General features: G+C 38.0%; 2 long non-coding RNA genes across 2 annotated transcripts in view; both read left to right on the top strand.

Annotated features, from left to right (window-relative positions):
* LOC147916338 (uncharacterized) overlaps positions 1-3,175 on the top strand; it is a 110,832-nt gene extending 107,657 nt beyond the window's left edge. The window contains exon 2 of the long non-coding RNA XR_015553124.1: positions 2,474-3,175. This is a non-coding gene — a long non-coding RNA (uncharacterized LOC147916338). The remainder of the gene's footprint in view (positions 1-2,473) is intronic.
* Positions 3,176-14,316: 11,141 nt separating this feature from the next.
* On the top strand, positions 14,317-22,665 carry LOC147916337 (uncharacterized). The gene is made up of 2 exons (XR_015553245.1): positions 14,317-20,673; positions 20,851-22,665. It is a non-coding gene; the product is annotated as an uncharacterized LOC147916337 (long non-coding RNA).
* Positions 22,666-23,312: the final 647 nt, after the last annotated feature.

Below are 23,312 nucleotides of genomic sequence, written 5' to 3'. Positions count from 1 at the left end.
TACTAGTCTATATTAAGTTGATGGTTTATTAAGTTCAAATGCATTCTAAAAGCAAGTATATTTTTACTTCCCCCAATGTTTTATGTTTTTGATCTCATATTTTACCTCTTTTAATTTTGTGTATCCCTTAACCTCTTATTGTAGTTATAGATGATTTTAGTACTTTTGTCTTTTAACCTTCATACTAGTTTTATAAGTGGTTGATCCACTACCTTTACTATATATTTGCCTTTACCAGTCATTTTTTTCTTGATAATTTTCTTATTTCCATTTGTGACCTTTTCTTTTCCTCTTAAAGAAGTCCCTTTAACATTCCTTGTAAGGCTGATTTAGTGGTGATGAACTCCTTTAGTTTTTGCTTGTCTGCAAAACTCTTTATTTCTTCTTCCATTCTGAATGATAACCTTGCTGGGTAGCGTATTCTTGGTTGTAGGTTTTTTTCTTTCAGCACTTTGAATATATCATGCCACTCCCTTCTAGCTTATAGAGTTTCTGCTGACAAGTCAGCTGATAGTCTTTTGGGAGTTCCCTTTTATATAACTTGCTGCTTTTCTCTTGCTGCTTTTAAGATTCTCTCTTGATCTTTAATTCTTGACATTTTAATTATAACGTGTCTCAGCATGGGCCTCTTTGGGTTCATCTTGTTTGGGGCTTTCTGTGCTTCCTGGACATGGATGTCTGTTTCCTTCCCCAGGTGAGGGGAGCTTTCAGCTATTATTCTCCATATAAATTCTCTACCTCTTTCTCTCTCTTCTCCTTCTGGGATCCCATACTGCAAATGTTAGTATGCTTGATGGTGTCCCAGAAGTCCTTTAAACTGTCCTTACTTTTTAAAATTCTTTTTTCTGTTCAGCTTGGGTAATTTTCTCTACTCTGTCATCCAGATCACTGATCTATTCTGTATCATCTGATCTGCTGTTATTCTTTCCAGTGGATTTTAAAATTTCAGTTATTGGACTCTTCAGCTCTCATTGGTTCCTTTTTATATCTTCTGACTCTTTGTTGAAGTTCTCATTGTGTTCATCTGTTCTTCCCCTGAGTTCAGGGAGCATTCTTATGACCATTACTTTGTGCTCTTTATCAGGTAGATTTCTTATCTTTGTTTTGTTTAGTTCGTTTTCTGAAGATTTGTCTTGTTCTTTTATTGCCTAATTTTGTTTAATTCTCTATGTTTATTTCTATGTATTAGGTAGGTCAGGGATGTCTCCTGACCTTGGAAAAATGACCTTATGTAGGAGATGTGCTGTGGGGCCCAGCAGTGCCCTCTCCTCTGGTCGCCAGAGCCAGATGCCCCATGGTGGTCCCCTGTGTGGGCTGAGTGTGCCCTTCTGTTGTGGTGGGGCTGTGATTGCTGCAGGCACATTAGTAGGTGGGGATGGCCCCTGGGCCAGCTGGCTGTGAGGTTTGGTGCCATGCAACCATTGTGGGCATGCTGGTGGGCAGGGCAAACCCCTTGCATGGCTGGCTGTGAGGCCTGGCAGTGCATGACTGGTGCAGGCATGCTGGTGGGCAGGGCAGGCCCCCAGTATGACTGGCTATGAGGCCCAGAGGTCAAGGAAAAATTTTGCACTACTTGGGTCAATTATACATTTTCTGTGGTAACCTAAGATACCCAAGAATTATACTGACATAACTTACCAAAATTTCAGGCTGTGTACATGTGATTTGGTATATTTATACCATGGTAATATCACCTCACACTGTGGGCCTTGGAGAAAGGAAGGAGGATGCCATTTGGGAAAGGATTATATACCACTTTGGGTTGTGATATTTCTATATTGCTAGTATCTAAGATGGATTATTCTTCTCTCATCTAGCTGTCTGTTGATATGCAAACCCACCAGGAGAGGTTGGAGATCCTGGTTTCCACTGCTTTGAGCACAGCTTTCTCCTTTGGCTTGAGGTCCTTGAATGCTGCATTTGAAACTCCTTATAATTGCAATAATAGCAAACAACACTGTGTAGACTGTGTGTGCTATACAAATTCAATAAAAAAGTTTAGACTTGCTTGTCTAAAGATGTTAGATAATAGAATCATTTTAGATATTTTACTCATTGAAGAACGTAACATTTGTGTACTAGCTAATAACTCCTATTGCATTGGGATCCTTCTGTAAACTTCAGTAATAAGCCAGTTGGATGTCCAGGATGGGAAAAACCAACCCATTGGATATTGCACTTTTTTCGGGCTTGTCCAAACAGACATTTGTTTAAGGGATGCTTTACAAACATTTGTTATGTTCTTTCTAATTGTTGCTACTTTCAAGTGTATAGTTAATAGGGCCTTAACTGCTTTTGAACAGCCATCATCCTGCAGTTTCATGTATCAGATAATTCTACATCAAAAGAACTTGAATCACTTGAACAAATAAAATGGAATCTTGTGAGAATGACATTTGAAGCAATACGGTGGCATAGACTCTAAAATCTGATGATTTGCTTATGCTTTCTGTGCTCGTTTTGTTTTCCTCAGGCTGAAGAGGGACTGGAAGAAGTACAGCAGCTCTTTCTAGGAGATTTGAAGGCTGAATGTTGGGCGTCATCACAGTTGATTCCAATCGACTAAAGCTGATAAATGATCCTGAACTTTGAGTGTCCCCGCTACACCAGACCCTTATTAGACCCAAATGAAGATTCTTTCCTGGTGAATGAACAATACGACTTTTTTCTCCTCTGACTAAAGATTTCATTTTATTTAAAAAATATTAATATGTCATAAAATTCTCTCTCTCTGTGTGTGTTTATGTATCTAGTCCTGTGAGTTTTAACTCTTGTATAGATTTGTGTAGTCATCACCATAATCAGGACATAGAATAACTCCATCACATCCCCAAATTTCCTCCTGCTGCCCTTTTGTAGTCAAATACTACCCCCCACCCAACTCTTGGTGACCACTGATCTGTTCTCTGTTTCTATATTTTTGCTTTTTCTAGGGTATTATATGTATGGAATCATAGAATATGGAGCCTTGAAGCTAGCTTCTTTCACTCAGCATAATCCTTGAGATTCATTCATGTTGTTGCACTTGTCATAATTCATTTCTTTAACTGATGAACCGTGGTCCATTGTATGAGTATATTACAGTTTGTTATTCACTCACCTCTTGAAGGATATTTGTTTTTTCCCTCCAGTTTTTGGAGATTATGAGTAAAGCTGCTATAAATATTTATGTACAGATTTTTGTATGAATGAATTTTCATTTCTCTAGGATAAATACCTAGGATTGAGATTGTTAGGTCACATGACAGACATAAGTTTAACTTTTTAAGAAACTGCCAAACTGTTTTCCAAAACGTCTGTACATTTTGCATTCCCACCAACAATGTAAAAGAGTTCCAGTTTCTCTGCATCCCTGCCAGCATTTGGTATTTTTAATTTTTTGAATTTCAGTCACTTTAATAGATCTAAACTCATTATGGTTTTAATTTGCATTTCCCCAAAGACTAATGACATTGAGCGTGTCATCATGTACTTATTTGCCATCTGTATATCTTCTTTGGTGAAATTTTGGTTCAAACATTTTGCCTTATTTTTAAAAATTGGATTGTCATGATTGAGTTTTGAGAATTTTAAAAAATAAATAAATTCTGGATACAAGGCCTTTGGGAGAATTGGAATTTGTCCCAACAAACTATACACAGACAATATATATTTATTTGTTTTTATCCAGAGGGCTAAATTTTCAATACTGTGCTAGAATAAACATCATGAATTCCTCTTTTTTAGCAAATAAATCTCTGACTTTTTCCCTTCAGTCAACTATTCAGTGAATATCTTCACTGGCCTACATTCCCTTGCCTGGCAAGTCAATAGATTTGGATTTAACAGCCCAACCAGGCTGTCCTGGACATGTTACTTCACTTTACAGAGTCTCGGTTTACCTTACTGTAAAACAAAGATGTGTCTTAGAATTTTTGTGAAGATTAAATAAGGTATTGCGTATAAGTATTCAGTTAGAGCCTGGCGCATATTGGAAGTTCAATAAATAGCTCTTTCTGCCGTATCAATATATTAGTTTTGGCTGCTTTCATATACTTTAAGCATATAATTTAATCTTACAAGGTAATAAATGCATAGGGAACAAAGTTTAGACAAGTAGTCTGACAGAAAAGTAGGATTTTCCTGATTTCTAGTATTTTCTGCCAGATTTTGTGGTTCTGTGATTGGCTGTTCAGGAAGTAGGGAAATTGGCCTGCCAATCTTATTATGGACAATTGCATAATTTACTTTCATAGTAAACTCAATTAGAGCTACAGCCATAGATGGGAAAAAGCCAAAAAAAGTGATTAGAGCATTAGCAGTCCAATAATTGTATAAGAAAGAGCAAGCAAGTGCTTCCACAATCGTGGAAGAAATGTAATGTGCTTAGTTAAATACTTACTTGGTATTAATCAAAGACTATTTTTCTGACAGTAAATTGTTAGTTGTGATTTTATTCATCCAGTGTAACTAGATTCTCTTAGATTTTCCTAATGTAAGTGTAAAGACTTTAAGGAATGGGTTTAAAAGTTATTATTTTAAAAGTTATTACTTTAAAAGTATCTGAGCATATCATTTAACTTTGGAAGATAATGCAAAGAGGGGTAAACTTTAGAAAAATAGTTAATCCATACAAAGGAAAATTCACCTACTGGATCAATTCCAAGATGCACTCTTAGTAGGGCCATTTGAGAGAGAGAGAGAGAAACAGTTAGTTAATTGTTGTTAGGCTACGTCAGTGGTTTGCTGCACATTGGGCTCACCCCTAGGGAAGGATCTTTAAAAGATATTGGATATTGATGCTTGGCTTCCACCCCCAGACATTCTGATTTAATTGGTATGGGGTTTGATCTGGGTTTGGAAATTTAAAAACTATCCCAGGTGATTCTAATGTGCAACAAAACTTGAGAACTGGATTAGATATAAACGAAAAAAAAAAAAGCCTGATTAAAGGTCACTCTTGACTGGCAGCTGCATGGCAAGGAAATAGCGTCCCATAACAAGACTTTAAATTAAACTTCATCAGAAATTTGCTTAAGCATTCTGCCAGAAATGTTAATTTCTTCCCTGAAGGAAGAAAAGGTTGGCTTCTACTCCACGTTTGAGACACTAGGAATCAAGAAACTCGATTCTTGACCTGTCTCTGGCTCTCACTGCCTCCCACACTAGCTGCGTTACATATGGAACTTGTTAACTTCGCTAGCCCTCAGGTTACTTATCAGTAAATGATGGTACAGGACTACATACATTTTATAATATTTCTTAGCTCTAAATTTCTGTAATTTTATAAAGTAACACAAATAATAATGAACTATTAAATGAATAAGATAAAAAGTGGAAAAAACATAAAATAGTAAATTTTATTAAACATATACCTTTAATATATGTAACCTGAATAAGCTGAGCCATCTTGGCACTGGTAGCAGCATGGAGTTGTATTTAAAACACACACACACACACACACACACACACTGAGAGAGAACTCCAACTCCAGAACTCTTGAAGACTGAGAGAAGACTAATGATGGAATTGTCTTTCTCACTACACATAAAAATGTCCTAAGAATATTCTTTAACCATTTCTTCTCCATATTACAAAATAGCTATTTCCACTAATGGAAACTAGCCGTTCCCATTTCCTTTTCTAGGTCTTTACCCCAAACACCAACCTGCTCTTAGAACTCCTCTTCAGCTATCAGGAACTTTTCTTCTAAGATTGGCTCAGTAAGGCTTTGTCTGTCAAATTTTCTTGTACTAAATCTGGGTTCCGGAGAACTTGGAACTATTTTTAAGGAAGAAGTCCCAGCAGTGAATCAAAATTTCATTCCCTCCTCGTCCATGAGGGTATGTTTATGCGGAGAAGGAAATGAGAGTGTTCATTGAAAACTCCTGGCTGCAGTGGGCCACCAGATAGTCCTCCATGCTACAACCAAGACACATGCATCTGTTTCTACCCTTCCCAAGTTCTGCGCGGTCCTGGGCCGTTACAGATTTTATCCCACAATGTAAAGCATCCTAAAGAGCCAGAAAATTAGTGCCTAGCTGATGGATTAATCCTCTTTGTAAATCTTGCCACACTAGAAGCAGATTAGGAGAAACACATCTTACTAGGACCGAAGTCCTGGGCTGGCTTCAAGAGGGTCGAAGGAGTCACTTATTCCTATTCACTGGAATTGTGGTGGTTGGGATTCTGATATCAAGAGACTGAATCAATCTATGCGACTTTGGCTCCCCAGGGTCACGTTGACAACTTTATTACAAAATCAAAATTTGATCATGCTTCCTGAGGATTGCCATGGTGGCTACTTTCTCTTTCTTTCCTTTCTAATTAGCCTTATTAACCATGATAATTCAAGTCTATGGCAAATCTCGAATGTCCAGTCCTTTGGCACTGGTCTAATTTAGCTGTTTCTGGTTCTCCAAATTGTGCTGCACCACAATTGTGCTTGTGGCTTTATTATCTGACCTCCTTGCTAGGAAGAAGCACAATTTGTTTCCCTCTGAGAAGATTAGCATTAATAGAGCACATAAACAAAATAGAGTTGATTTTTAACATGTCTACTTGGATTTTTAAACCCACACTAAAACCATAGTCCCTCAAAGTTAGGCTTTGTAGAGAGAGAATGAGTTTTGTAACTTCTTTAAGCTTTTATTAATATATTAAGAGCTAGGTCTTGTGAGTTTGAATGTCATGGGTTCTGTAAACCAGGAACAAAGGCAATTTTCTGCTATGCAGGAAAGAAAGATAGTCTTCCCCTTATGAACTTGATGGAATGAAGGGAATGAAGATGAGTGAGAGATGAGCCAAGAAGTTAGCTTTGGATGGTGGTGGAGTGTGGCTAATGAGCATCTGGGACAAGCTCCACAGCAGACTTGGAGCTATGTCCATGGGTGCGGGAGATCTAGTGCAGCATTGGTGGGGAGAGGTGGATAGTTAGTTGAGCCTAAGTCAGGGGTCCTGTCTCTCATAGCCTATATGTGGTGGTCTAGGGATCTTGAATCTCTGTATCCTGGTGGATGATAGAGTGGGGAGTGAAATGTGGAGGTGCTGAAAGAATTTGTGGGACTGGGGAAGTAAGGAGAGGACGTAAAGGTTTGGTAATTTCATGAATGGAGGTAGATGGCTGGGTCCATAAACCTCAGTCTGGAACAGATGGATGAGCCACACTTCATGAAAAGCAGGCGTTGGCCAGCAACCCTGCAGCAGATTGTGGACCAGAGGATGGATTAGACCGGCTTTTGACATCTTGAGGACCCCTCCTGCACCACCGTGAAGTCAAGTAAGTCCTACCACAAAGTCAGATCCCATGTTGATAGAAGTAGAGAACAGGAGAGACTCTCTGAAAGACAAAGGATTTACCTAAAATATGAATTATACCAAAGAATTTAAAATCTATGTGAGCCTGAAATATTGACATGATATTCTTGCAACTCGTACCTTGCCAACTTCTCCACTATTCAATGGAAATTTATAAAAACGGTGACGTCAGTGCTGGAAATAACAGATTTCTATTTCCTTTGCATGTGTAAGTGGTTATGTATGCATTTTCATTCCTCCTGCACATGAATTCTAACAATTCTCCACCTTGGAGTATATTCTTTCTGGGCAGCTAGACAGTTGATACAAAAACAGGAGTATTTGTGCCTGTGGATCCACACATAATTCAGAATTTTAGAACTTTCAGCTTTCACTTAGACTCAGGAATTTTTTTGGTGATAAGGGTCTGTCATCTTTGTAGTGGTTTGGTGCATGGAAAAACTATTCAGCCACATTTATTCATTCAACGAATATTTACTGAACTCCAACAAGACATCAGAAAAACATCCCTGCTCTCAGGGAGCTCATCCTTTAGGGGTGAGAGACAGGCAGTAAATAAGAAAGATAAGTAGATATACTTCCAGGGTCCAAGATTAGAATGTGTGTTACACCTGTGTTTCTAACTCTTGGCAGGGTTGTACCTGGAAGCAGGCAGCCTTCTCCAAGGTTCCAGGTGTCCCCTGGCAGCAACTCCGCCTCCAGGGGACCCATTCTTTGCCAGAAGAATGGAGCAAGAGCTCTGGACTGCTCCAATCTTCTCTGTCACTGTCTTCCTCTTTTCTTTCAGAAAGGATTCTAAATAAGAAATTGGATATCTGTGCAGACTGACTCGCCAACCAGGAATGTCACATGGGGATTTCTTTGACTTCCTCAATTTAGTGAACTCGCATAATGCCTTGTAACCACATAAATCAGCAGTTCTGCAGCCCGGCTCGCCAGTATGGAAAGGCTCAGGCCGGGGATCTGCTCAAGGAGCATATGATCCTTTCTGCTTGGAAGCCAAGAAGGGCGAAGACAGGCGTGTGATTAGTTATTTTAATATTTTGTCCCTGTCACATATTAATACACTTACTTTTATCATTTCAAAATGGATCTTTTTCTAATCTCAGTTTAGTCAACCGTTTTCTCCTGTCCTCATATATTTATGTATCTCTGTGTTTGTGTTAATATGTATGTACATATGAAATATATGCACATATATATGTAAGTAAATATTCAGTTAAATTCCTCAACAAATTTGGAAGTCAGCTATATAAATCAATAAGAAAACCAAATTAAAAGTCTAATAATATTAATTATATGAGAGATATTCTAATTCTGTTGAAAGTAAATCCATCCAACGCAAAGATTTCTCTCTTTGCCTATAACTGTATTGTTTTTCTTTAGAGCCTCTTTTTTCCTAAAGAGTAATGTGGACACTTCTTCTTATATTTCCCTGAATGTCTAGTGCTATAAATTGTTAGAATTCTTTAAATGGGAACATGTATAATTTTGCCTATAAATTGGACCCTGTACTTTAAAGTGTTTATTAGAAAACTTCACCTTAATAAAATATGCAGAACACTTTCATCAGAGTTGTATTTACTATAACTTCGCATGACCTTAATTTTTTTATTCAGGTAACATTGGTTTATAACATATAAATTTCACATGTGAATCATTATATTTCGATTTCTGTGTAGATTACTCATGTTCACTACCCAGGGACTAATTACTATCTATCCTCATACACATGTGCCCAGTCACCCCTTTTGCCTTCCTCCCTCCCCCCTTCCCCTCTGATAACCACCCATCTAATCTTTGTATGTATGTGTTCATTTGTTGTTGTTGTTATTGTCTATATCTTCTATTTATGAGTGAGATTGTATGGTATTTGACTTTCTCTCTCTGACATTTAGCATAATACCCTCAAGGTCCATCCGTGTTGTTCCAAATGGCAAGATTTCATCTTTTTTATAGCTGAGTAGTATTCCATTATGTATTTATACCACATCTTCTTTATCCATTCATCCCTTGATGGGCACTTAGGTTGTTTCCAAGTCTTGGCTATTGTGAATAATGCTGCAATGAACATAGGAGTGCATATATCTTTATATATTCATGTTTTCATGTTCTTTGGATAAATACCTAGCAGTGGAACAGCTGGATCATATGGTAGTTCTATTTATTAATTTTTTGAGGAATCTCCATACTGTCTTCCATAGTGTCTGCACCCAGTTTGCATTCCCACCAGCAGTGTGTGAGGGTTCCCTTTTCTCCACATCCTCTCCAACACTTGTTATTTCTTGTCTTGTTAATTACAGCCATTCTGATGGGCTTGAGGTGATATCTCATTGTAGTTTTGATTTGAATTTCCCTGATAATTAGTGATGTTGAACATCTTTTCATGTGCCTATTGGCCATCTGTATATCTTCTTTGGAAAAATGTCTGTTCAGATCTTTTAACCATTTTTTAATTGGGTTTGTTTTTTTGTTGTTGAGTTGTATGAGTTCTTTATATATTTTGGATATTAACCCCTTATCAGATATATGGTTTGCAAATACCTTCTCCCAAATGTTATGTTGTCTTTTCTTTTTGTTGATGGTTTCATTTGCTGTGCAGAAGATTTTTAGTCTGATGTAGTCCCACTTGTTTGTTTTTTGTTTTGTTTCCCTTGCCTGGTGAGACATGGTACTTGAAAATATGCTGCTAAGACTGATGTTGAAGAGCATACTGGCTATGTTTTCTTCTAGAAGTTTTATGGTTTCAGGTCTTACATTCAAGTCTTTACTCCATTTTGAGTTAATTTTTGTGTATGGTGTAAGATAATGGTCTACTTTCATTCTTTTGCATGTGGCTGTCCAGTTTTCCCAACACTATTTATTGAAGAGACTTTCCTTTTTCCATAGTATGCTCTTGGTTCCCTTGTCACAAATTAGCTGCACATGACCTTATTTTTAATTTAGCTTAGTGAGGCATCACTTTTGAAGGCTGATCACCTAAATTAACAATTTGGAGACTTGGTTTTTTATTATAAGATATTTCAAGAATACAGAATAGTATGGAAAATAATATGAAGAATGTCTATGTATCTACCACCTAGCTTTGTGAAATCTTAAACATTCACCACATTTACATCAGATTTTTAAAAAATAAAACATTATAGACATACACAAATATTTGTGTTCATCCTCAAATTCATTCCCCTTCTTCTGAATCCTTTCTAAAAGTTATTCACTATCTCAAAGTTAATGTTTACTATTCCTGTGAATGTTTTTTGCTTTTATTACATCTGCACGTAAATATAAACAGCACAAATATTGTTTAGCAAATTAAAGATTTATATAAATGTTATACTCCAGGAAGCTTTTGCAAGCTGCTCTTTCTTTACTAGTTATACTTTTTTTTTTTTTTAAGATTTTATTTATTTATTTTTTCCCCCAAAGCCCCAGTAGATAGTTGTATGTCATAGCTGCACATCCTTCCAGTTGCTGTATGTGGGACGCGGCCCCAGCATGGCCGGAGAAGCGGTGCGTCGGTGCGCGCCCGGGATCCGAACCCGGGCTGCCAGCAGCAGAGTGCGCTCACTTAACCGCTAAGCCATGGGGCTGGCCCTACTTGTTATATTTTTGAAATGTATCCATATTGATGTGTAGTGTTTTTTCATTTATTATAACTGCTATACAATATTCTAATGAATAGATAGCTATACCACAAGTTACTAACTTATTGTCCTGTTGATGGGCATTTAAAATATGTCTCTTTTTTAAATTTAAAAAACAGTGATACAAAGAACATTTTTGTACAGGTCTCTATTACGCACATATTCTCTGGATTCTCAAGTGCAGGTCATTGCTCCACTCAAGATGACCTTCTCTACCCCGTTCTCTTCTGGATTCCTGCATCTACTCTATTCCTTAATCCCTTCTTGCGATGAGTGATAGCAGCTCTGCTACTACTGGCCCTGGGTTACTTTTTATCCCTTAGAGTTCCCTTGCGTCCGTTACTCTGTAAACAGTTCCTTTGCAAAAAGGATAGTGACAGATCCAAGGTATTCCTTCTAGGAAGGTTTGCTTTTGTTTGCGCCATGCATCCAACCTAAACCACTTTAGTGTTAATTTCTTAAATCAGGAACTCTCAGGTCATGTGGTAGTGTACATTCAAATTCTAAACTTTTGTGTAGCACAGACCTGGTGTTACAATTCTTGGAGGAAATAATTTTCTACCCAGAGCCCATACAAAATAAACTATATGTTTCCCAGTGCTGATGGATGGGTCTATTTTATTCCACTCTTTCACTAAAGGTGAAAGCTTCTTGAATACAAGCACTGTATGAGCCTGTGTGCATATGTGTATGTGTGAATGTGTGTGTGTGTTTATGTGTGTTTGTGGTGTCTAGTGGGGTGGGGAGATGGAGGGGTCTTAGTTCTAACTTCCAGCTTCCCTCAAGCCAAAGACCTCTTTATCTTTTCTCCTGTGGTCATGAAGGTCCAGTGCCCGCGTTTCTAGGGATTGGAAGGACTCCCTGGACACCACACTGACAACTCACACAACACGATTCTAGTCTTCAGTTCCATTTCATTTTTGGCCCCTGGGGATTTACTTTATTTTCTTGTGAATGCATCTGTGGTTTTCAAAACATATTTATTATATCTTACACAACATTTCTAGTTGTTTGGGGGCCAAACTTCTGGTTATTGTGTTTGCACATCTTCCATTTTACTACATATTGCCAAAATTGTCCTCCATATATTAGTACCAATTTGCACTCCCACAGCAGTATCTGTTGCTTCCTGTCCTCACCAACACTTGGTAATCAAAGAGTGGGATTAAAATAAAAGACTCAATAATAAAGTATTGTCAGAGGTTAAAAATTTTTGTCAAGTTAGTACAACGTGGTATCTCACTGTTTGTTACTGTGCATTTCCCTGATTGCTCATGATATTGACTATCCTTCTATAAATAGATATTAGACATTTTCGTCTTCAATGAATTGTTTTTTATATTCTCTGTTGATTCTTGCCCCCTTCATATTGAATTTTTGTCCATTTTTCATTAATTTGTGGATTTTTAAAATATATATTCTCATGCTACTCCTTTGTGGTTTATTTTTGTCACCAATATTTTTTCCCAACTTGTGGCTTATCTTTCCGCTTTGCGTAGAATAAGTAGACTTCGATTTAATGCTATATTTGTCGAGTTTCTTTCATTCTTTTCTTCTTAAGATGTCTTAAACTCTTCATCTTTAAACACTTAAAAAGTACTTCTGATCTTTGTAAAAAGAAAAACCATTTTGGCCTGGTATTAATTATCAAAATGTGCTGTTAATCTCAGACTGTATAACCTGTACTCTTTTTTTCCCCAAAAGTGATGCTCTTTCTGTTCATCTTTTAAAATTATAAGTTGTTATGCATGAATATTTCCATGTTTCAATGATTCTAACTGTTCAATAGATGGTGCAATACTACCTTCACAGCAGTGACTATGATAAATTTTAATCTAAGATTTAGTCTTTGTATTTTCAATAATGACTACACCCTATACACATGCTTCCCTGAGCAAAATGTTATAAGAAAAATAATAAAAGTCAAGCAAGAAGATCCTGATTGCACTGTAATTTATTATGATTATTGCTAATAGTTACCAATACATAGTAGAATTCATTCATGACATTTATTTTTATTGTTAGTTAATAATTAATGGAAATGAAAGAAAATTTAGAAAATAAAGTAGAAAAACATTATCTGTAATCTCATCCTCTGATCACAATTATGTTAAAATTTTGGTGTATTTCATCTTAGCTTTCTTTTCTGCGCAACAGATTCCCCCCAACGTAGATGTGATGAGACTGTATATACAATTTTATATTCTGCTCTTTCTACTTAATCATATATCAGAGTATCTATTCATATTATGACATAATACACTTTCTACTTTAGAGGGACCTGAGGTGGGCTAAGGCCTAATTTTAAAATAAAACATTTAAAGATACAAAGGAAGAGCCCATTTAATAGAAGCAGATTCTCTCTGGCACCTGTCAGATAGACTATAGCACTTGGACTATGAATCTAAGTTTAACATTTCTCTTAGCTGAGATGAAATGGGTAACTTGTGGGTATTATGTGTTTCCAAGCCCTTTTCAAACACTTTCCAATAGGAGTTCTGTGCCAGAAAATGACATCCAGTTGATGGTGCTCAGGGCAAGCTGCCCCAGGAAACACCACTCTGGTATGCGGATTATTTCGAGCTGAAGACAATAAGGACTCAGAGAGCTCAGGAAAAATATTTGAGTTTCCCCTCCCAAACTGCCTAAAGAATTTAAAACCAAAAAATCTGTTTTAGGAAGGGGTTATTATCATGACTGTTATAAAAGATAATTTAGGATAGAGGTTACAATAGAAAAGGCACCAACAAGCCCATCTTATCGGGAGTTCTGTCTCTCTGGCCACATTCTTTGTATGGCCCTGCGAGGAGTTGTCAGACAATCATTTACAAGGGAAGTCTCCATTTGTAAAGGTATCTCCCTCTCTGTATTGAGAAAAAGGGGGGGGTGAGCTCATTTCTAGTAACTTATCAATGTGGAAGATGAGGCCTTGGGGCTGTATAATAAACCTTACTCTTGTTTACTGTGCTTTAGTGGTAATCTCCTGTAACTGACTCCCCCCACCGCCAAAATCCTCCTTTGTCATTGGCTGAAAATGATATTTAAGACGAGAATTTCTGCTATTGTGTTGAGAAACGCAGTGTCCCTGCTTTCTCCCATGTATACATGTTATTAAACTTGGTATTATTTTCTCCTGCTAACCTGTCTTGTTGATTATTTGGCCAGCCAGAAGAACCTTAAGGGAAAGGGCAGAAGGAGATTCTCCCTCTTCCCCCGACAGTTTTGGCGAGCCAGCCAGGAGAAGCACTGGCTGGTAAGTTGCCTTCTCTGGCTGGAAGACCTGCCTTCTCCCTGGACTACTGCAGATGATGAGATACGGGAGCGCCTGACGAAAGCCGGCAAAAAGGTAAGACTTCTTACCACGTCAGCCTCCTGGAATCTCTATCTGTGGAGTCCGGCGGAAGGAAGTGGTGAGAATTTTTTTCTCTTTCTAAATTTAGATTGGCAGGAGAAAATATTTGGGAAACTAGTTTCTTGGGCTTTTAGTGACTCTTGGTTTAAATTTGGTAGAGTACTCTTGGTTTTTGATCTTGATCCCTTTTCCTCCCAGAGGTAGTCTCTATTTTTCTCTTTTGTCTGTGTCTTTTGTCATAAGAAGGAACTACCATAGGGTAGGACGCAGGCATAGGCCCTATAAGCCTGCTGTCCGGGCCGGCCCCACAGACTGGTGAGTTTGCGGGTCTCACCAGACTGGCGTCTACAAACTTTGCTGTGGGTTATTATGCACATGAAGTGAAGGCCATTGCCGAGGGCATCTTGGAAGCCAAAAATGCTGCAAATTTAAGTGGGCGCGGGTCGAGCAGTTAAGAGCCATTAGGGCGCTCGCCACTTTCAAAAGACTCCCGTGTCAGGATAAGTTGGGTCACGGAACGGGGTAGATGACACAGGTCCCCCACCAACTGCAAGAAAATGTCCGTGCAACGACGAGGTACTCTGTAAAGCACACAGTCCCCAACCCCGCGGCACCTCCCCCTCTAGGTATTATTCTGGCTCCAAGAGACCTAAGGCTTGGCTAAAGCTGTCATTGTGCACATAAGAAAAAAAAAAAAAACCGGATGAGGTTTTTCCTTCTGTCTTGTTCTGTGTCCTGAGAAAACTTGGCTTTGTGACCAGTGAGAATATTCTCCTTGGTCTCCACCATACGGAAGGTGCATTTACCGGGGTGCACCTTGGTGGCCAGTCGAGTAGACTGGGGTTCCGAACTGTTTCTGTCCGGCTGTGCCAAGCTCTCAGGGGAGTCTGAATATCTTTGGGAGTGAATTCTGTGGATCATGGGGGCTACATCATCTGCGCCCTCTCCAGGGACGCCTCTTGCGTCCATGGAAAAGATTTATTCTAAGCGTGGAAAGTTACCTCCGGGTCTTTCCTTAAAAAGGCTTATTGGTTCGAGTCACTATTGGAATAAATATACAAGTAAAGATCCTACTCGTCAGTGGCCAGACGACGGATCCTTTGAATTGGAAAAACTTCTAAATTGGGGAAAAAAAATGTTTTGAGAGCTCTCACATAATTGCTTAATTGGTACCTAAAAATTAAGGCCAGAAAAAGGAAGGGAAAAATTTGACTAGTCTTAAGACCTTGACTCAGGTTACAATTGAATTGAGAACATGTAAAAGTGTAAGTGTTGATAAGATTATAAAGGTTGGAATGTTTGAGCTAATTTTATATAAAGAGGTTACATCAACTTTGCCTGAGTATGTTTTAAAATGTCTGACTGGGAATGCTTCTCTTGTCCAAAATTAGAAGACCAAGACCTATTGATAAAAATCTTAATGATAATTATGTTTAAAGGTATAAGAGGTGACGAAATTTACATGAAATTTTATAAGAAAAAAACTGATGTTATTTCTATTACAGAACTGGTTAACAAAAATAGTAATTTAAATGATGGCTAATTTTATCTGAGGTCTTATGAAGTCTTATAGACAATCTAAATAATTATTGGAAATAAGTAACTAAATAGTTGTGAAAAAGATGAATGTTGGATGAACTTTAAACAATAATTATGTGTTATGGTGGTTACAGCTTCCAAACTCTTTTTGGTGACTTAAAACTTGAGAGTTTTGCTAAGTTTTATGATAAAAATCCTCTGAGTATCATCATTTCCAAATAAGATAAGATATTAGACATTGATTGCTAAATGTACATTTGTCTACTTTTGGCTTTTCATTACAGGAAAACTAAAAGATATTTTGGGTCTATTGGTAAACATGTGTTTTATTAAAAGATTGTACTATAAAATAATGTGTTTCTAGAAGTTATAAAGTGTTTATAAATTTTCCAAGCCACAAGATACTAATGTAAAAAAAAGTTTATAATTGTTTACTTAGTTTTTACTTACAAATTAAGGTTTCTAAGGGTTAAAATTTCTAATTAATATATGTGATTGAAGCTACTAAAAAAATTAAGAAAAATATGTCTGTGTACAAGAAAAGTAAGATGTATAAAGGTACAAAGAATGGAAATATTTTGTTTGGTTAAGAAAGATAAATTTGCCCTCAAGTACTAGGAGGGAAAAAAAAAACATGGGACAAATTCTGAATGTAAAAAGAAAGTTATAGAAGGTTCGTGGAAGAGGAATTCTGGAAAAAGAGTTTTATGCATGGTCAAGTTGGCTAAGATTGAAATAAATTTAATTAAGTAAATGAGTTTTAATAGCAGAAATAAGCTGGTGCAAAATTAAAATTTGGTCTTCTGTCTCTTAAAAAGATAATTTGCTTAAACTTGATAAAGAGGTTATAAAAGATTTTTCTTTACCTTTGAGTAAGTCTACCTAAAAGACAGAAAAGAAAAAAACTGTTAAAATAATTTCCTACGTTCAAAAGACTGAGGTCTCTCTATTAAGGCTTTTAGACTGTTAATGCTCTGTTTGCTTTGATTGTTTATATTTTTGACAAGCTCCCCCAAAATTCATATCTTAAAGTCTTTTTTTAACTTTTATTTCTTTGAGAATTTTCAAAGGGCCCTGGAACTTCTCAAAGAAATTTGCTCTCTTCCTATAAGGGAAAAGATACTAAACTTATTAGGCTGATTCAGTATGTTAAATTACATGGCAAGCATTGTCAGACCAGTGATGATAAGCCTGCTTAGGTGCTATTATGTGGGCAAATGTTATTGACATAGGTGTTTTAAAATTGTATAACATTACTGAAATTCTGATCTGTCCTGATTATCAGTCATAATTCTGGTTATTATTATTTTAAAGTGTTGTATGTCACAAAATTAACCAAATTTCTTTGGCAATTGCCATTTTGAGGTCTTTTTGTTTACAGACATTTCTTTGCTCTAATGCTTTTGCAAAATATGTTTCAACTTCAGAAAAATTCATGGAAAGGACTCTGACATTTACACTGGAGTACAGGTTTCTGACAAACTTTCTGATCATAAAACTGAACTTGGTAAGAAATTACAGAAATCTGATAGAGAAACTGACTTCATGAAGCTGCTAACAAAAAGACTGGGATCAAGAATGGATTACACAGGAGTGAATGAACTGATAAGGATGATTATAATTTTTATGATTTTTCGTTTGAAGTATTGCTGAATTTTTACTGTTTTGTTTTTTCAGATTTAAAGAAAACTTTTTCTCTTTTCTCCTGAGCTAGCTATGACTTATAACAATTTGGTAAATGATATTTTTGTAAGTAAAATAAAAATATTTATCTTTTTCTCTCTACCTGATCCCTCTAAGATTTGGAAACTCTTAGTAAGTGAATATTGTTGTTTTCATGGCAATATAGTTGTTTGCATAAGTTCAGTAAGAATCTGTTCTCCTTATAACAGGACACAATTGGAAACACTGGTTATATTACCAAGGTTGTGACTGGAACATCATATTTGCGATATAACCATACAGCTTTTGAGGAATAAAGATTGGACTTTATGGAATAAAGCCACGTGGAAATATTGGCCTGGTACCTTATGTTCCAAGCAGCACTTACCAGGATAAGTAAAAAATGTCACTTATCTGGCAGGTACAAGGAACCTCAAAATATTTTGGAGAACCTCGAAAGAGAGGAATTCACCCAAATCTGTAGATATTACAGGCGAAGTCTGATGACAAAATCCTTGGCTTGGCTTTCCTGGCCTGGAGAGGCCTTTAAAGTTAAATCTGAGATTCCTTATAAAAAGTTCCAGCAAAGCAGATTTAAAAGAGCCTATGTGATCAACTGCTATTCTTGCTGTACTTATGTAAATAATTGAGCCAACTCTATTGGAACTAGACTTATTTTGCAAACTAGTTTTAATTTTGCTATCAATAAAAATGAGGGTGATTTTAGAGAGAAAAATTATATTTCAGTAAAAACTATTTCAGTATAAGTTTGCGGATATTAGCTCCTAGTTTTGTTGTCTTTTGAGGTTTTTGTTTTATATCTGTTGACTGGACTGGATCCCGATTTCTTCTAGTCTCCTGAAATATCTGGCTACAGATGTCCAAACTAATGTTTTTGATTTTTTCCATCATTTTCATTTGAAATCACTGAGAACTGAACCTGCCCTTTTTCCTGAAGCCTTACAAACTGAAGCTGATGAACTTGATATAAACTTAAGAGATGACCTGACGATACTATCAGTTCCATCAGAGACATTTTAAACTGCAAAAGATACTTTGACGCTGACATCTAAAATTCTTCTTCACTGGCTGTCCTCTGAACTCAAAAACTGGTTTACAATTTGCTCTAACCATTAACCTTGTTTTTCTTTCGTTTACACAAATATGCTTTTAGAGTCTGCCATGCTGTTGGCACAATTTAGAAATCCCGTAGATTCTTAACTTCTGCAGGAACTCCTATTGCTAATGGACACTTAATTGCAGCCTTATTACAAGCTATTCACCTTCCTTCAAAAATTGCCATTGTTCATTGTTCAGCCCATACTAAAGAGATTGATGTCATATCTTTAGAGAATGACAGGGCTGACAGAGCTGCTAAACATGCAGCTCACTATGGACCCCCTTATCCGTTTTCCACCCAATTCTTAAACCTGCCTTTATCCCTGACTGATGTTATTAACTATCAGGCAAATGCCCCACAATCTGAAAAAGACAATTGGATACAAAAGGGCACCAAACAATTATCAGATGGATTATACATTGGACCAAATGGACTTCCAGTAGCTCCTTTTCTTTTGACTTTTTTGGCTTGCACTTATCTCCCACCAAATGGGACAGATGTGCAAACGGGGGATAGGTAAGGAACTGAAAGACAATTGGTTTTGCCCTGGCATCCATAAAATTTCTGACCAAATCACCTCCCAGTGCACAACTTGCAAATCTTACCAAGTCTCTGGGAGAAATCAGTGTGATCCAGGAAGTCCTCCCAGGCCCACGCTGCCTTTTGCGGCACTCCAAATGGATTTTATAGACTTGCCTTCAGCTTTAGGTTACTCTCACTGTTTGGTTATTGTCTGCATGTTTAGTGGATGGACTGAATGCTATCCGACCAGACATGCAGATGCCACAACAGTGGTAAAAAAAATTAATAACTGAAGTTATTCCTCATTTTGGCATTCCTTTATGGATTGAATCAGACCAAGGAACTCATTTTACAGCAGAGATAAACCACTTGCTTGCAAAAACTCTGGGGTATTCATTAAAATTTCATACCCCATATCACCCTCAGTCATCAGGGCAAGTGGAACGTAAAAATCTAGATATAAAAAGAACTCTAGGAAAAATCTGTCAAAAAACTGGACTTAAATGGCCAGAAGCTCTGCCCTTGGCCCTTATGAAGATTCAAAATACTCCAAATAGAAGGCATGGATTGACTCCTTTTGAAATAGTTTTTGGACGTCCAATGCCTACTGGTGTCTCTAAACCTTCAATTCCTGGATTAAATGAATATTATGGGAACTTAAGTGAACAATTTGATGCTATGACTTGTTATATACAAAAATTAACTAGTATACTTGAAACATATCGTCAACAGGTAAAAGAGGCATGGCCACCACCTTCTGACAAGCCTTGCCATCCCTTTCGACCAGGAGACCGGGTGTACATCAAGGTCTTTAGAAAAAAACACGCACTGTCACCTCGCTGGGAAGGACCTTATGAAGTCTTACTGACGACCTGCACTGCCATCAAAATAAAAGAAAAATCTTCCTGGATCCATGCGAGCCACGCCAAAATAGACCCAGAACATCGCTCTCAAGACAACTGGGAGATAATCCCCACAGGTGACCTTAAATTAAGGATTTCGAGGGCCAAAACACAGGCCCCAGAAGCAGCCGACATCACGAAGTAGACAGCTTTTCCCAAGATCACGGATCAAGAAAACCTACTTTGACCCATTTTCTCCCCCGTTGCTTTAAAATTCCCTATATATATATATATACACACTCGCACACACAATCTATTAGTGGATATATATATATATATATTTTAATCATTTATTAGAAAGCTGACTAGAGAGTGCTGGTCTCTATCTGTCCCTCTTCCCTCTCTAAGTCTTCGCTATGGGCTCTTTTCCGATCTGTGTCTGGCTTTTACTAACCCTCTCCTTTTCAACAGGTCGGGCACAGACCAAACACCCCCTCGTGCCAGTTTACCAAGCCCTAGCCACGCTAACTAATCAATCTGACTGTTGGTTATGTCAACAGCTAAATAGTGCAAAAGAACCTGAACTCGTCTTTGTTCCTGCTGATGTGAACACCTGGTGGACTAAGTACGGAAAATGGACGAGTAACAGAGTATGGTATCCGCAACAAGGGAAACTTCACTCTGCTTCTTCTCCTGGTGAGTCACTTGGGCCCCAGAAAGATTACTTAGAAGGTCAAGGACTGTCCCTTGCCCAAGCACAAACAATAAGTGAAAGTTTTTCCCTCTGCATTGAAAGTAAACATGGCACTGGACCTTTCCTGGGTGATATACCGAGACAATATTGCCGTCAAACTCTGTGGTTTGATTCCGCAGGTGGCATCTTCAGAACTCTCAAGGGAATTGTAAGTGACTCTATCACTACTCCCTCTGGCACAAACATTTGCCAAATCACCAAGTGCTCTGGATGGCCTACGAGCCACCCGTGTACAACTTGGGGTATCGCAGCTATCCGCATAGTTAGGCTGCCCAATGCCACAGACTATATATGGGTAGATCAAAAATCTGGACTCACCTGGTCAGGTGACAAGACCAGGCTTTATAGCTGCCAAAATCAGACTGCAGGCCTCCTGTACCAGCTATTCCGCAATCTATTCTGTTCTCACAGACTGACAGGAGCTCATGGGAAATAGAGATGTTTAGGTAGTAACAGTGCAAGTGGCACAGATCATGAAATAGTCCAGATCCTGAAAACTACAGACTCAATTCTAACCTTGTCTTTAAACTACACTGGTCTTTTCCTTTTATGCGGCAACAAAGTGTATAAAAGATTCCCACCTAATTGGTCAAGACGATGCGGACTTAGATACCTGGCTCCTTCTGTCACCAAACACTCCACCTTAAATGCTAGCCAAAATTACAAACTTGGGTTCGTTTGTTCATAAGATTGTGCCACATAAACGTGCCAGTCGAAAAATCGTGGAAAATCCACTTGTGTATCACAACTCCAAGTTCTTTTCAGCCTTGAGAGTCCTATTCCCCAGCTTTGGAGATTATGAGTTGGAGAAAGCAATATTAAATCTCTCTATGGTAATGGAACAAGAGTTCAACACCACCATGCAAACCTTAAACATACTCCAGTCAGAGATTAACAGCCTAGCATCTGTGGTGCTCCAAAATCGACGTGCTCTGGACGTACTCACTGCCCAGCAAAGAAGAGCATGCGCAATCATTGGAAAAAAATGTTGCTTTTATGTGAATCAAACAGGTCAAGTAATATCTAACTTAAATCTATTAAAAGAGAAGATTGACATTTTTCATCAGCTAAACGAAGCTCACACATTTTATTAGACTGACTTATTTCCAGGATTGGGGGACTGGTTTAATGGAGTGTGGGGAAATGTGCTCCGATTTGTTCTTTTCTGCTTGTTCATCCTCATTCTAATCTATGTTCTTTTCTCTCTCTTTGCAGACTTCTTATCACCCGGGTACTAACACGATTTCTCTCTCCACAGTCACCAGCTCAGCTTTTAATATGTGAAACTTCTAGGGAAGTTTCAGAGGAGGGAACTGATGGTGCTCAGGGCAAGCTGCCCCAGGAAGCACCACTCTGGTATGCGGATTATTTCGAGCTGAAGACAATAAGGACTCAGAGAGCTCAGGAAAAATATTTGAGTTTCCCCTCCCAAACTGCCTAAAGAATTTAAAACCAAAAAATCTGTTTTAGGAAGGGGTTATTATCATGACTGTTATAAAAGATAATTTAGGATAGAGGTTACAATAGAAAAGGCACCAACAAGCCCATCTTATCGGGAGTTCTGTCTCTCTGGCCACATTCTTTATATGGCCCTGCGAGGAGTTGTCAGACAATCATTTACAAGGGAAGTCTCCATTTGTAAAGGTATCTCCCTCTCTGTATTGAGAAAAAGGGGGGGGGGTGAGCTCATTTCTAGTAACTTATCAATGTGGAAGATGAGGCCTTGGGGCTGTATAATAAACCTTACTCTTGTTTACTGTGCTTTAGTGGTAATCTCCTGTAACTGACTCCCCCCACCGCCAAAATCCTCCTTTGTCATTGGCTGAAAATGATATTTAAGACGAGAATTTCTGCTATTGTGTTGAGAAACGCAGTGTCCCTGCTTTCTCCCATGTATACATGTTATTAAACTTGGTATTATTTTCTCCTGCTAACCTGTCTTGTTGATTATTTGGCCAGCCAGAAGAAGCTTAAGGGAAAGGGCAGAGGGAGATTCTCCCTCTTCCCCCGACACAGTCTAGCAGCAAAGATTAGATTTAGATATTGCCTTCCCACTCGAGTCTATTGTTTCCATCAGCGTTAAGGGATCTACCTTTAAAGGAGAGAGAGGGAAATAGTTATTGTATGAAGCCAGTAAATGTACGATTAGAGTTCCAGGCTTAAAATTATTATTTCTAGATGAGATTTTTGGCTTGGGTTATATGCATAGGAAATTGATGTGAAGCAAACAGATCAGAATTCTACTAAAATTTTGAAAGAATTTTTTTTCCAAAGAAACAAGGCATCTGTCTTATGAAACTCTTTGTAAGGAGCCTGTGCAACCTCCCCACTTCTTCCTTCACCATCTAAACCAGCAGGAAACAGGGCTACAGACTGTGCAGCTCCCCAAGGAGGGAATGTTCTCGATGGACATCTTAGAGGCGGTCTTGGAGGAAAATGAGCAAAGAAGAACCTCCTAGCAGTTAAAGTCGGAGACTATGGGACAGTAGATAAGGGAGAAGGAAGATTCTCCCAGGGAACAGAATCAGTGCTTCCAGATGGGTTAACCAAGGAACTTTCTATACTGCCAGAGAAGTGGTAG

Source organism: Ceratotherium simum, chromosome 9 (genome assembly GCF_057802395.1).
Source record: "Ceratotherium simum simum isolate JZ-2026a chromosome 9, ASM5780239v1, whole genome shotgun sequence".
NCBI classification, from domain to species: domain Eukaryota; kingdom Metazoa; phylum Chordata; class Mammalia; order Perissodactyla; family Rhinocerotidae; genus Ceratotherium; species Ceratotherium simum.
This window is presented reverse-complemented; position numbering and strand designations above follow the sequence as displayed.